This window comes from Triticum aestivum, chromosome 6B (assembly GCF_018294505.1).
Source record: "Triticum aestivum cultivar Chinese Spring chromosome 6B, IWGSC CS RefSeq v2.1, whole genome shotgun sequence".
In the NCBI taxonomy this organism is placed as follows: Eukaryota; Viridiplantae; Streptophyta; class Magnoliopsida; order Poales; family Poaceae; genus Triticum; species Triticum aestivum.
Genome location: NC_057810.1, coordinates 286525270 through 286536401, shown reverse-complemented (window position 1 = coordinate 286536401; position 11132 = coordinate 286525270). Strand labels below are relative to the sequence as shown.

At 43.7% G+C, this 11132-nt stretch overlaps 1 pseudogene; it reads left to right on the top strand.

The window, feature by feature from the left end:
• The first annotated feature begins 5458 nt into the window (after window positions 1-5458).
• On the top strand, window positions 5459-9660 carry LOC123139172 (receptor kinase-like protein Xa21; annotated as a pseudogene).
• The last annotated feature ends 1472 nt before the right edge of the window (window positions 9661-11132 follow it).

The window sequence follows — 11132 nt, the reverse complement described above, 5'->3', positions numbered from 1 at the left end:
CCTCAGAAGCCCACACTGTCTCCTCCCCACAATGGAACTCGCAAAGTCCTTCATACTCGCCTTGCTGGCCCTTCACGCATGGCTTGCTGCCGGTTCCGTAGTCGACGACCGCCTCGCGCTCATGTCATTCATGTCAGGCATGACAGCCAACTCATCGTTAGCTTTTGCACGGTCGTCGTGGGGCAACCGCTCCGTTCCGACATGCGAGTGGCGTGGCATGGCGTGTGGCCTGAGTGGCCGCCGCCGCGGCCGTGTGGTGGCACTGGATCTCCCCGGGCTCGGCCTCGGCGGCACTGTTCCGCCCGAACTGGGTAACCTCACCTACCTGAGGCGGCTCCATCTCCCTGCCAACCACCTCCATGGCGTCCTCCCGCTGGAGCTCGGCAGCCTCCCTGACCTCAGGCACCTCAACCTCAGCTACAACTCCTTCCAGGGGAGGATCCCGGCGTCGCTTTCAAACTGCAGCCTGTTAGAAATATACTTTAGACATGACATGAATAGGATCTTGAGCCTAGTATTAGACCACCTAAAACAGATTAACAGAGAGGAGTTCTTGCGATTTCTTACTGAGTACCGAGAGAAACTTGCTGCCTGCTTGTGCACCCCTTGTGTAGCCCATGGCTCCACGTCTCCACCTAAATTAGCGTCTCCAACAGCGAGGAGATTGCCGGAGAAGAAAGGCAGCAGATGGCTAACGCAGCAGCTGGTCGGTGTAGACGTACAGGGTGCCGCCGGCACTGCTCTGGAGGTGGCCGGCGGTGGTAGACGGCCTTCGAGTCCCTTTGCCCTTCTTTAGGATCGGTGGTTAGAGAGTTTCTTACTTACCTTGTCAAAAATCCACACTTCCCACAATAAGGGGCTCTCTCTTTATATACCAAGGGCTAGCGAACCGGGACCGAAACCAGAAGTTGTTATTTCGTGCCTCCGATCATAGCACAGACGAAGGGAACTAACTTCCCTTTTTCTCTCGGTCAGTTTTGACCTGAGATCAAAATTCCAACATTCTCCCCCTTGATCGTATAGGTCAACAAACATCATAAGCCCACTCTTAATAGAAATAACATACCAAAGTAATGTGTTATAATGACCAATGAGATATCACTGAACCTCAGTACCCATAGTACATCACTCTATCTCGAGATGGAAACATAATACTTTATGGGAGTTGGTTTATATGATGGTCCTAATTTCCAGGATCAAAAGGCTTTATGAACCCATGCCGGCAAGATATCATCATAAAATGGGTGGTAAGCCTTTAGTAAGCGGTACCGCAAAACTTTATAATCAAACACCATAGGTTTGATCCTGGACTCTATCTTTCACAACGGAGACATTATGTCAATGGTTTTGGCAATAACAATTGACTTGTTGTTACTCGCATAGAGAACTGCGTGCTCATAATCGCAGTAAGTGGCTTAGAGATGCTGTCTACCACTGTTAACTTGGGAATAAAACTTCTTGACATACAACCTGCCCAATAGCCTCTTGGCATGCCACATAAGTAAGTGCATTATTTCTAATGCCATCAGTGTCATTATAGAGCTTTTCCACGATATAGCTCCATGTGCGAGAGTGAGGATGTAACATAGCGTGGAAACTTTAAGATCCACACATCTCGCAGAAACAATGTTTGAATATGCCAGGATATTGAAGTTATTAGACTTCTTATTAGTGAGCATGTAAACTTTATTCTCTTGCATATCTGCAAGACATTTCTCGGCTTTTCCGGTGGTCCATTTCTGGACTTACTTGTATATTTGCCAATTATCCCGATCACAAAACAAGGGCATGTTCATACTTGAATACACATATTGCTTCTAACAACTGAAGCATAAGGAACCGACATTATCTGATCAGTTCATAATGGTTCCTTGGACACTAAAATGTCCATCTTTATTGCCCTTGACTTTAGTAGCAGGTGCGATAAGAATATTCCCACATAATATTTTTCTTTTGTACTCTATCGATGTATGTCGTCATAATAAAACTTATACCCCTTTTGGACCTACATCTTGGCGAAACTCGATACAAACAAAGTATAGGGCATGACCAAGATTCTTTATGTCATAAATAGAAGGTAGAAAATTCTTGGCCCGCCAAAAATATTCCATCTTCTCAAGGGAGTATACTTACTCCCCCTGGTTTTATGGTATGAGTGTCCCGACGCTCTTCTTATTTCATAATTGAATTTCTTGGGGCAACATACCTTCTGTTAACTTCACCTATTTGACGAAACCTTATGGTTAAGTCATACATACATTCTTAACTTCGCTAACACAAGAGTATGTTATCATAATAACACAAGCGTCAAAACAACTCACTGAGGAAACTCTATTGTGTTCCATACATCATTAGAGCTCATTATCACACAAGCCTCTAAAATGATCATTCATACACATTTTGAATCACACGGAAATGGTTAAGTCTCAACATTGAGTATTGCAATATGTAGTTCTTCTCAACTTACCTGATGGTATGAACAAAGATCTACTGGAGTTATCCTTAAGATTCATGTTCATACGCTCCAGTTCCTGATGATCACTTTATTTGAAAAATGGAAAACATATCCAATATCTTGATAATAACCATTTAAGTTCTAAACCACAACACCGTTGGGCTGAAGATGGAAAAGAACCTAATGAATTGTGACAAATGATTATAAATGACGATAGTCAAAAATATAACCACGAGCCACATGATACTGACAAACTTGCCATTTGAGTGAAGTGCGACATATGATTATAAATGGCGTTGGTCATATATATAATCAACATGTTACATCATGATGGTCACTAGACTAGCAAGTTTCACTTTAGCATTCATGTGTGCTTCATAATGCTCATAAGGGATTAAGTACACATTAACGTAATAAAAGGAGTAATTTTTTTATCCATTCTTCTAAATAAGACTTGTTGCGTCTTAATTAGATAATTGACATTAGTATATGATTTTCATACATTCTCCAACCAAGACTTCTCATTGGTTTTATCTTTAATTGGAGAATTAACATACATATTTTGATCTAAGTAGGAGAAGTGAACATGATATCTCATATTAAACGAGACATCCATTCTCCCCCTCGAAATGTGGTCTAAAACCACAATTTCGATGAGGTCTCATTATTTACACTTCTCTTACATCTTTAATTGTAGCATAACACATAATCTTTACAAATGATCCATTCAGACAAAAAACATAACTTGTCTCGCCCTAGGGCGAAACTAACGTAACATAATTGGAGTTGACTTATAACACGGAAAATCATGTCTTCTGTTCGAGAAACTAGAAATAAGTTTCTCCAGTAACTGGGAGAAAGAACAAACATCATCAATTAGATGAAGAATTAAGTATTTCCAAATCCTAGTGGAATAAATCCAATAGTTTTCACTTTAAACCCCATTGCGTTAGTAATGTGCATGATAGTACATGCATTTTGAGACCACTCCTAATGCCCGCCTTAACATCATGATTTACATCCTTTAGCATTAGCGGCATAGACGTTGAGAGATTTCTTAGATGAGAAAATGATCTCCACTCTCCACGTGGGATAGTCATCAACATAAGGTTGTCCGTCGAAAAATCAAAGTTTTGCATCATTATTAATGTTCATTGCTGGAAAAAAGGAGGTAACTATATGAACATCATAATAAAACATCATGCAAATTAATTAACCATGCAATGATATGAATTAAAAAACGTACTTAATTGTCATTCTAATCCGTATCACCGTTGGGCAGAAAACGGAAAAATAACCTTATTTCTTCATACATGACACATGAAAAATAATCAACGTTGGTCAGAATATTGTCATGTGCCATTAGGACATTCCCTCATCAAATCTCTAATCAAAATTTCTCGTTAGTTCCATTTTGACTAGAGAAACATAAATCACATAATGACCAGCAATAAACATCGGCTAAATTAATAACCATCATTAACATAAAGCAACAATATAGTGCAATCCATTGTGTCATAGGACACAAGGATTCATAACAAGTTGTAGACATCATGAACATACAATTTTTGACACTTGATGGACAATAAAATAACATTAAACATAAGTGTCAAAATTCTAATTAAAATTCTCAATGACATAAATGAAAATGACATTGGGATTAACGCAAAAGTATAAATGTCATTGTGAGAGAGTAAATATTAAAATTGACATTCAGAGTGAAAAAGACATTACCACTATTGTCAGGGTATCATAAGATTTTCCAAATTATAAAATTTGGACATACATAAGGATTCGCCAAATAATATATAGTATTTGGTAAATTATAACAGTCAAATTGGATAGATTTCTTAATAATGTCATATAATGAATATGGTATTTCATATCATGTAAAAAAAATTAAACAAAACTTCTTTGTTTAGAAATCAACCATAATTTTATCAACACCATTTGGCCAATCATGCTTATTTTCAATATTGCATATTTTAATTATACAATAGAAAATGAACCGACATAATCTTTAGTATTTGCCAATGAGCACACTAGCCCAACATTATAGATGCATAGTGCAGCGCGGAAAACCACACCACACGACCATTAACATTTTTCATGAGGTGGCCTTAGGCCATTAGTACCAACCAGACCATTATGAAATGTCATAAGGGTGCATCAATATAAATTTCCAAATAAAATATCCAGAAAATTTACAGTGAATCATGGGAAATTGCTCACAATACACATCATTTTATGCCACTACAATTCCATCAGTAAAATGGCACAAAAAGTGACAATTACCCAAAAAAAACATAAACGATATCACATGACCATCACATTAAAAAAAATACACATAAAATTTCCTACTAGGAAACTTAAACGTGATTTTTAACATACCTTCATGCAATTAAAACATATTGTTGGTGCATAAACATCACAATAACATTACTAAAAAAATGCACCGACAAAGAAAAATGCCTAAAGCATATAATTCGGCCATAATAACCCACGGTTTCCCATTAATAGAACTATATCATTGTTAACATTATTTCACATGATTTGGGGCATATAAATTTTCTCACTCAGAAAATTAGAACATTATAGCATGAATTTCTGGCTGCTTTCATTTTATAACAGTGCAAAAAAAACATTTTGAGGATAAGCATAATTAAAAAATGCATTGAATAAAAGGAAAATGCACATAACGTCAATTTCGACCCATACTGCTCATTAAAAGTTCGGGCCAGCAGAGAAAATCAGCAAAAAAAACGTTTTTTTTAAACAGTTTGGGCTGTAGCCCACTGGCACATTTGGCTCGTTAAGCGCCCGTGGCCGCCCTGAGCCCCGCATCGATCTCGACCGTCCGGTCGAATCGACGGGCCAGATTAGCCCGAGGCGGAACAAAAAACGGCAATGGGTCAAACCCTAGCCTCATTTCCCCTCTCTCTCGCCGATTTCCTTGGCTCCCACAGGAAAACGACCCCCGCGGCGACCAGAGGCACACCGGCCATGGCGGTGCAGCAGCTCCGTTCGTCGGAGCAGCGTGCCTGGCCTCAAGGCCGCGCGCTCCTTCGCCGAACGGCGCTCGCCGTGTCGAGCACATGGCGAGATTGTGAGCCGATCCCCGCCAGCGATGCGCACAACGCGCTGGACGGCGAGGCGGGGAGGCGAGCGCCGGCGACCGCGACATCAGGAGGCAACGGCAACGTGCGCGGCGACTGCCACGCAACGTGCGTCCATAAGGGAGGCGCCGACGGGTGCTTTTGTGCGTCGTCTCGAGGGACGGCGGTGTCCCGCCCATGGCGTACTCGCACGGCGGCGGCCGTGCGGACCCGCAGGCCGGCGTCATCAACATAAGGCCCAGCCCCTCTTTCCTTTAATTTCTTTCGTCGGGGCTGGGGATTTGCGGATTCCTCCTCTATGGTTTGGATTTGGTGATTTTGGAGAACAAAATTTGGGGGTTTTCATTAGTTTGCCAAATCACCTCCTTCTAATTGCTAAAACCTGGGATTGAAACGTGCTGATTGTATCATGGAACTTGATGCGGAAGCTTTGCTCAATTAATTCTGACAGAATAGATTGAACTTTCTGTCTAATTAGCATTAACCCATAGCAATTAGGCCTTACCAAAACCAATTAACCTGAACATATATCATTGACTTAAGAGAGGGCATTAATCTATAGGCATTAACCATCGATCTTAATCCGAAATCATTATGACTTAACCATGATAAACAGAAAATCTGCAGGGATCTAATCTAGGCATAAACATGCTCATGATACCATTGTTAGAAATATACTTTAGACATGACATGAATAGGATCTTGAGCCTAGTATTAGACCACCTAAAACAGATTAACAGAGAGGAGTTCTTGCGATTTCTTACTGAGTACCGAGAGAAACTTGCTGCCTGCTTGTGCACCCCTTGTGTAGCCCATGGCTCCACGTCTCCACCTAAATTAGCGTCTCCAACAGCGAGGAGATTGCCGGAGAAGAAAGGCAGCAGATGGGTAACGCAGCAGCTGGTCGGTGTAGACGTACAGGGTGCCGCCGGCACTGCTATGGAGGTGGCCGGCGGTGGTAGACGGCCTTCGAGTCCCTTTGCCCTTCTTTAGGATCGGTGGTTAGAGAGTTTCTTACTTACCGTGTCAAAAATCCACACTTCCCACAATAAGGGGCTCTCTCTTTATATACCAAGGGCTAGGGAACCGGGACCGAAACCAGAAGTTGTTATTTCGTGCCTCCGATCATAGCACAGACGAAGGGAACTAACTCCCCTTTTTCTCTCGGTCAGTTTTGACCTGAGATCAAAATTCCAACACAGCCGTCTTGAGAACCTTTTGCTGTACAGCAATAGGTTTCACGGCGGAATACCACAGGAGCTCTGCCTGCTGAGTGGTGTCAAGGTACTCAGTCTTGGCCAGAACACTCTGACAGGAAGCATCCCGCCAGGGATCGGGAGCCTTGCAAACCTAAGAATGCTCAATCTGCAGTTCAACAACCTATCTGGGGGGATCCCACGGGAGATAGGTGGTCTTGTCAACCTTGTTGGACTAGGCCTGGGTTATAACCTGCTGGGAGGCTCCATTCCTGCTTCACTTGCAAACCTTTCAGCACTCCAATCAGCATCTCTTCAGCCAAACTAACAGGGAGCCTACCACCTCTGCAAAACCTTTCATCTCTTCTAGTCCTTGAACTAGGAGCGAACAGCATCAAAGGAAGGATCCCTGCTTGGCTGGGCAATCTCTCGTCGCTAGTGTTTCTTAGTCTTCAGCAAAATGGCCTCACAGGGCGCATCCCGGAATCATTAGGCAGCCTTCAGGTGCTCACGAACCTTGATCTTTCGCAAAACAATCTTTCAGGTCACATACCACATTCCCTTGGAAATCTTGGTGCCCTGATGACCCTTCGTCTAGACTATAATAAACTGGAAGGTTCTTTTCCTCCTTCGCTGCTCAACCTTTCCGCTCTTGAAGATATAGGGCTACAAAGCAATCGTCTTAGTGGGTCTTTTCCTCTTGAAATAGGCAATAAGCTTCCAAACATACAAACTTTTGTTGCGGATATCAACCAATTTCATGGAAAAATTCCACCATCCATGTGCAATGCCTCTAGGCTTCAAATTCTGCAAGCAGTGTATAACTCTTTGTCAGGTGAAATTCCCAATTGTCTTGGAGCTCGACAAAACAGGTTGTCGGTTGTGGCCCTTTCAAAAAATAAGCTCAAAGCAACAAATGATGCTGATTGGGGCTTTTTGACCAGCTTGACAAATGATGGAGCAACTAAAAGGTCTGTTGGTGCTTGACCTTTCCAGCAATAATTTGTCCGGTGGCATCCCTCAGTTTCTTGGAAATTTGAAAGGCATTTCTGCTCCGAATCTATCATTCAACAATTTTGAAGGTGAAGTCCCAAAACATGGGGTATTCCTCAATGCGACGGCAATCTCGATCACCGGAAATGATGGCCTATGTGGTGGTATCTCTCAATAGAAATTGCCACCCTGTTCCAACCACACCATCAAGAAAGCATCCAGGAAACTTGTCGTGATAATCTCCATATGCAGTGCAACTTTATTTATCACATTAGTATCTGCACTGTTCATACTCTATCATAGGAGCAGGAAGATGAAATCAAGCATACAAATATCACTCACCAGTGAGCAATATATGAGGGTTTCTTATGCTGAATTATTCAACGCAACAAATGGTTTTGCTTCCGCCAACCTCACTGGAGTAGGAAGTTTTGGCTCGGTCTACAAGGGAAGTATGCGAAGCAATGACCAACAAGTAGTTGTTGCTGTGAAGGTGCTCAACCTCAAGCGACGTGGTGCTTCTCAAAGTTTCATTGCAGAATGCGAGACACTGAGATGCGCTCGACATCGGAACCTTGTGAAGATACTGACAGTATGCTCTAGTATTGATTTTGAGGGTCATGATTTCAAGGCCCTTGTATATGAATTCCTACCAAACGGTAACTTAGATGAATGGCTACACCAGCAGATCATGGGGGGTGGTGAACAGAAGGCAATAGATCACATTGTGAGGCTAGGCATTGCAATTGATGTGGCATTCTCACTTGAATATCTTCACCAACATAAGCCATTGCCGATTATTCACTGTGATCTTAAGCCAAGCAATGTTCTCCTCGACAGTGACATGGTTGCTCATGTTGGTGATTTTGCGCTTGGAAGATTTGTACTTCAAGACTTGGAGAATTCAAGTGGCTGGGCATCAATGAGAGGAACAATTGGTTACGCCGCTCCAGGTGCAGTTTCCAAATTTTATACTTTTATATATAGTCCAGAAAGCAGGCTCCGGTAAAAATTTAATTAGGACTTCTATTCCCAATTAGACGAGTATATTTCGAAACTAAGTTTTCTAGAATGGAAAAACAACTCAAATATGTATAGTATTGTACACTCAGAAATGTAGTGCATCAGAAATGAACTTTATCTAATTCGTTAAATAGATAGACATATGTAGCTTGTAGAGTCAGTTCTTTTACAACTGCTTTTGTTGATTTCAGAGTATGGAGTTGGCAATCAAGTCACAACCCAAGGTGATGTCTATAGCTATGGCGTATTGCTGCTAGAAATGTTCACTGGAAAAAGACCAACAGACATTGATTTTGGGGATGTTTTTGGCCTTCGCAAGTATGTTCAGATGGCACTGCCAGACAAGATGGCTAATGTCATTGACCAATGGTTATTACCAGAGATGGAAAATGATAAACGAGACAAGTCCAACTCTAACAAGAGCAGAGATCTGAGAACAGCTTGCATCACTTCGATTCTGCGTATTGGAATTTCATGTTCAGAGGAGACACCAACAGATCGCCCGCAAATTGGAGATGCTCTGAAAGAGTTGCTAGCAATAAGAGACAAATTTCACAAGAATCACTCCAGTGAAGGAGCACCATCGAGCAACTGAAGCGTGTGGAGATCAGCAAGTTGTTGCAAGCTGCCATTTCTTATCCATCCCGGCATTTACAGAAGACTCAATAAAAGATTGTAATAATTGGCTGGCATTGTCAAATGTTCCCATTTTCCCAATGTGCTAATTAACACAGCAGTTTCCAGGCTTCCTTATTTAGAGCTCAAAAGGCTTATATATTAGTCACAGCCACCGTTGTCATCGAGTTCCAAAAATGTGTATGCTTTGTGTTAAGTGTGTGGGTATGGCATGAGCAATAAAGTGGAACTACTTCTGCTATGAAATAGACCTACTAGAAATATTTTTGAGAAAATGAGTATGGCAAAAGGAGCGTAGGTAGCACTAGTACCTAGTATCTATTGTTTGCAAAGGATGGTGTAGATCCAGACAAAGTGTAACTCTGCAATAACCAAGCTGGGATGCACAACTTTGGTAACTTGGTATCATCTTCAAACTATTGCCTGCAGAGAGTTTATAATAAAGCATAAACGCGCAAAACTTTGCAAAAATTTATGAAAACCTATCCATCAATGAGTAAACTGGCGACAGGGAAGTCAAAAGATGGGAAGAACTCAAGGGAGCCAAAGTAAAGATGGGTACTGATAATATGGCAAGTCAATGATTAACTATATGACGCAGGACATATGAGAACCCGACCCTCGCGTCGTCTCCCCAGGGGCGAATGCTCGCGCCGCCAGAGGCACTCGCGCTGCTGCTTCCCCATCCGCGCTGCCGCCGGCATAGGTCGCGGTGGCGGCGCGCCCGACGCCGAAGGAACCGGGATCTGGACGCGGCGACGATCTCCTGGTGCGGCTAGGGCGTGGCTGGGAGGGAGTTGCGCGCAGCGGCCAGGGCGGCGCCCCTGGTCGTGCGGCGGTCGCGCTACCCTCCATGACCCGTGGGATCCGAGGTCTCCGGCGATGGTGGGCATGGCGGCGGCCGCGGATCTGGATCCCACCCAGATCCGTCGTCAACTCTTCATGGCGGCGGCGCAATGAGGGCTCCGGTGAGGGGATGGAGGATCTCCGCCGGAGAACCGGTGGCGGCATACGTCTTCATGGTGAACCTCTGTGCGGTTCCAGCAAGCCGCAAGATCGGGACGACGTGGCTTCCGGTGAAAACCACGCCTAATTGCAGTCTTGGCGGATGATGGCGGCGTCTTTGACGTCGTTTCCTTCTCGAGGCATCGTTGTTGCAGGTCACGTCAACTTGATCGGGATGTTCTAGGAGAAACCCTAGATCTGGGTCTACCGGATCGGATGATGACGGCGCCTTCGGTGTCATTCTCCCTCCCCGGGGCATCGTTTTGGAGCAAGTGCTGGCTGGAGGGGACAAGAGGAGGAGCGGTGTTACATCTACCGCAAGGCCGACGGCGGATCCCGGCGGCATGGCATTGCGGAGGGCGACAGGCGTGTGTGGATGGATATGCAAAGGACGGTGGCGTTGTTTGGCGCCGTGCTGGCGTTGACGACAAGCCAGGCAAGGTTTGTGCATCAGTACCTGCTCTGGAGATGGATTAGTGGAAGACGACGGCGGCGGCCTCTGAGAATGCGCCGGACCAGTGTGTGACCCAGCCCAGCATTGTGGCTTGGCTGGATGAAAGGATCGATATGGTTGACTAGAGGGGGGGGTGAATAGGCAACTAACAATTTTTAAGCTTTTCTTTACCAAATTAAACTTTGCAACAAATAGGTTGTCTAGATATGCAACTAAGTGAGCAACCTATATGATGCAATATCAACTAGCACGCA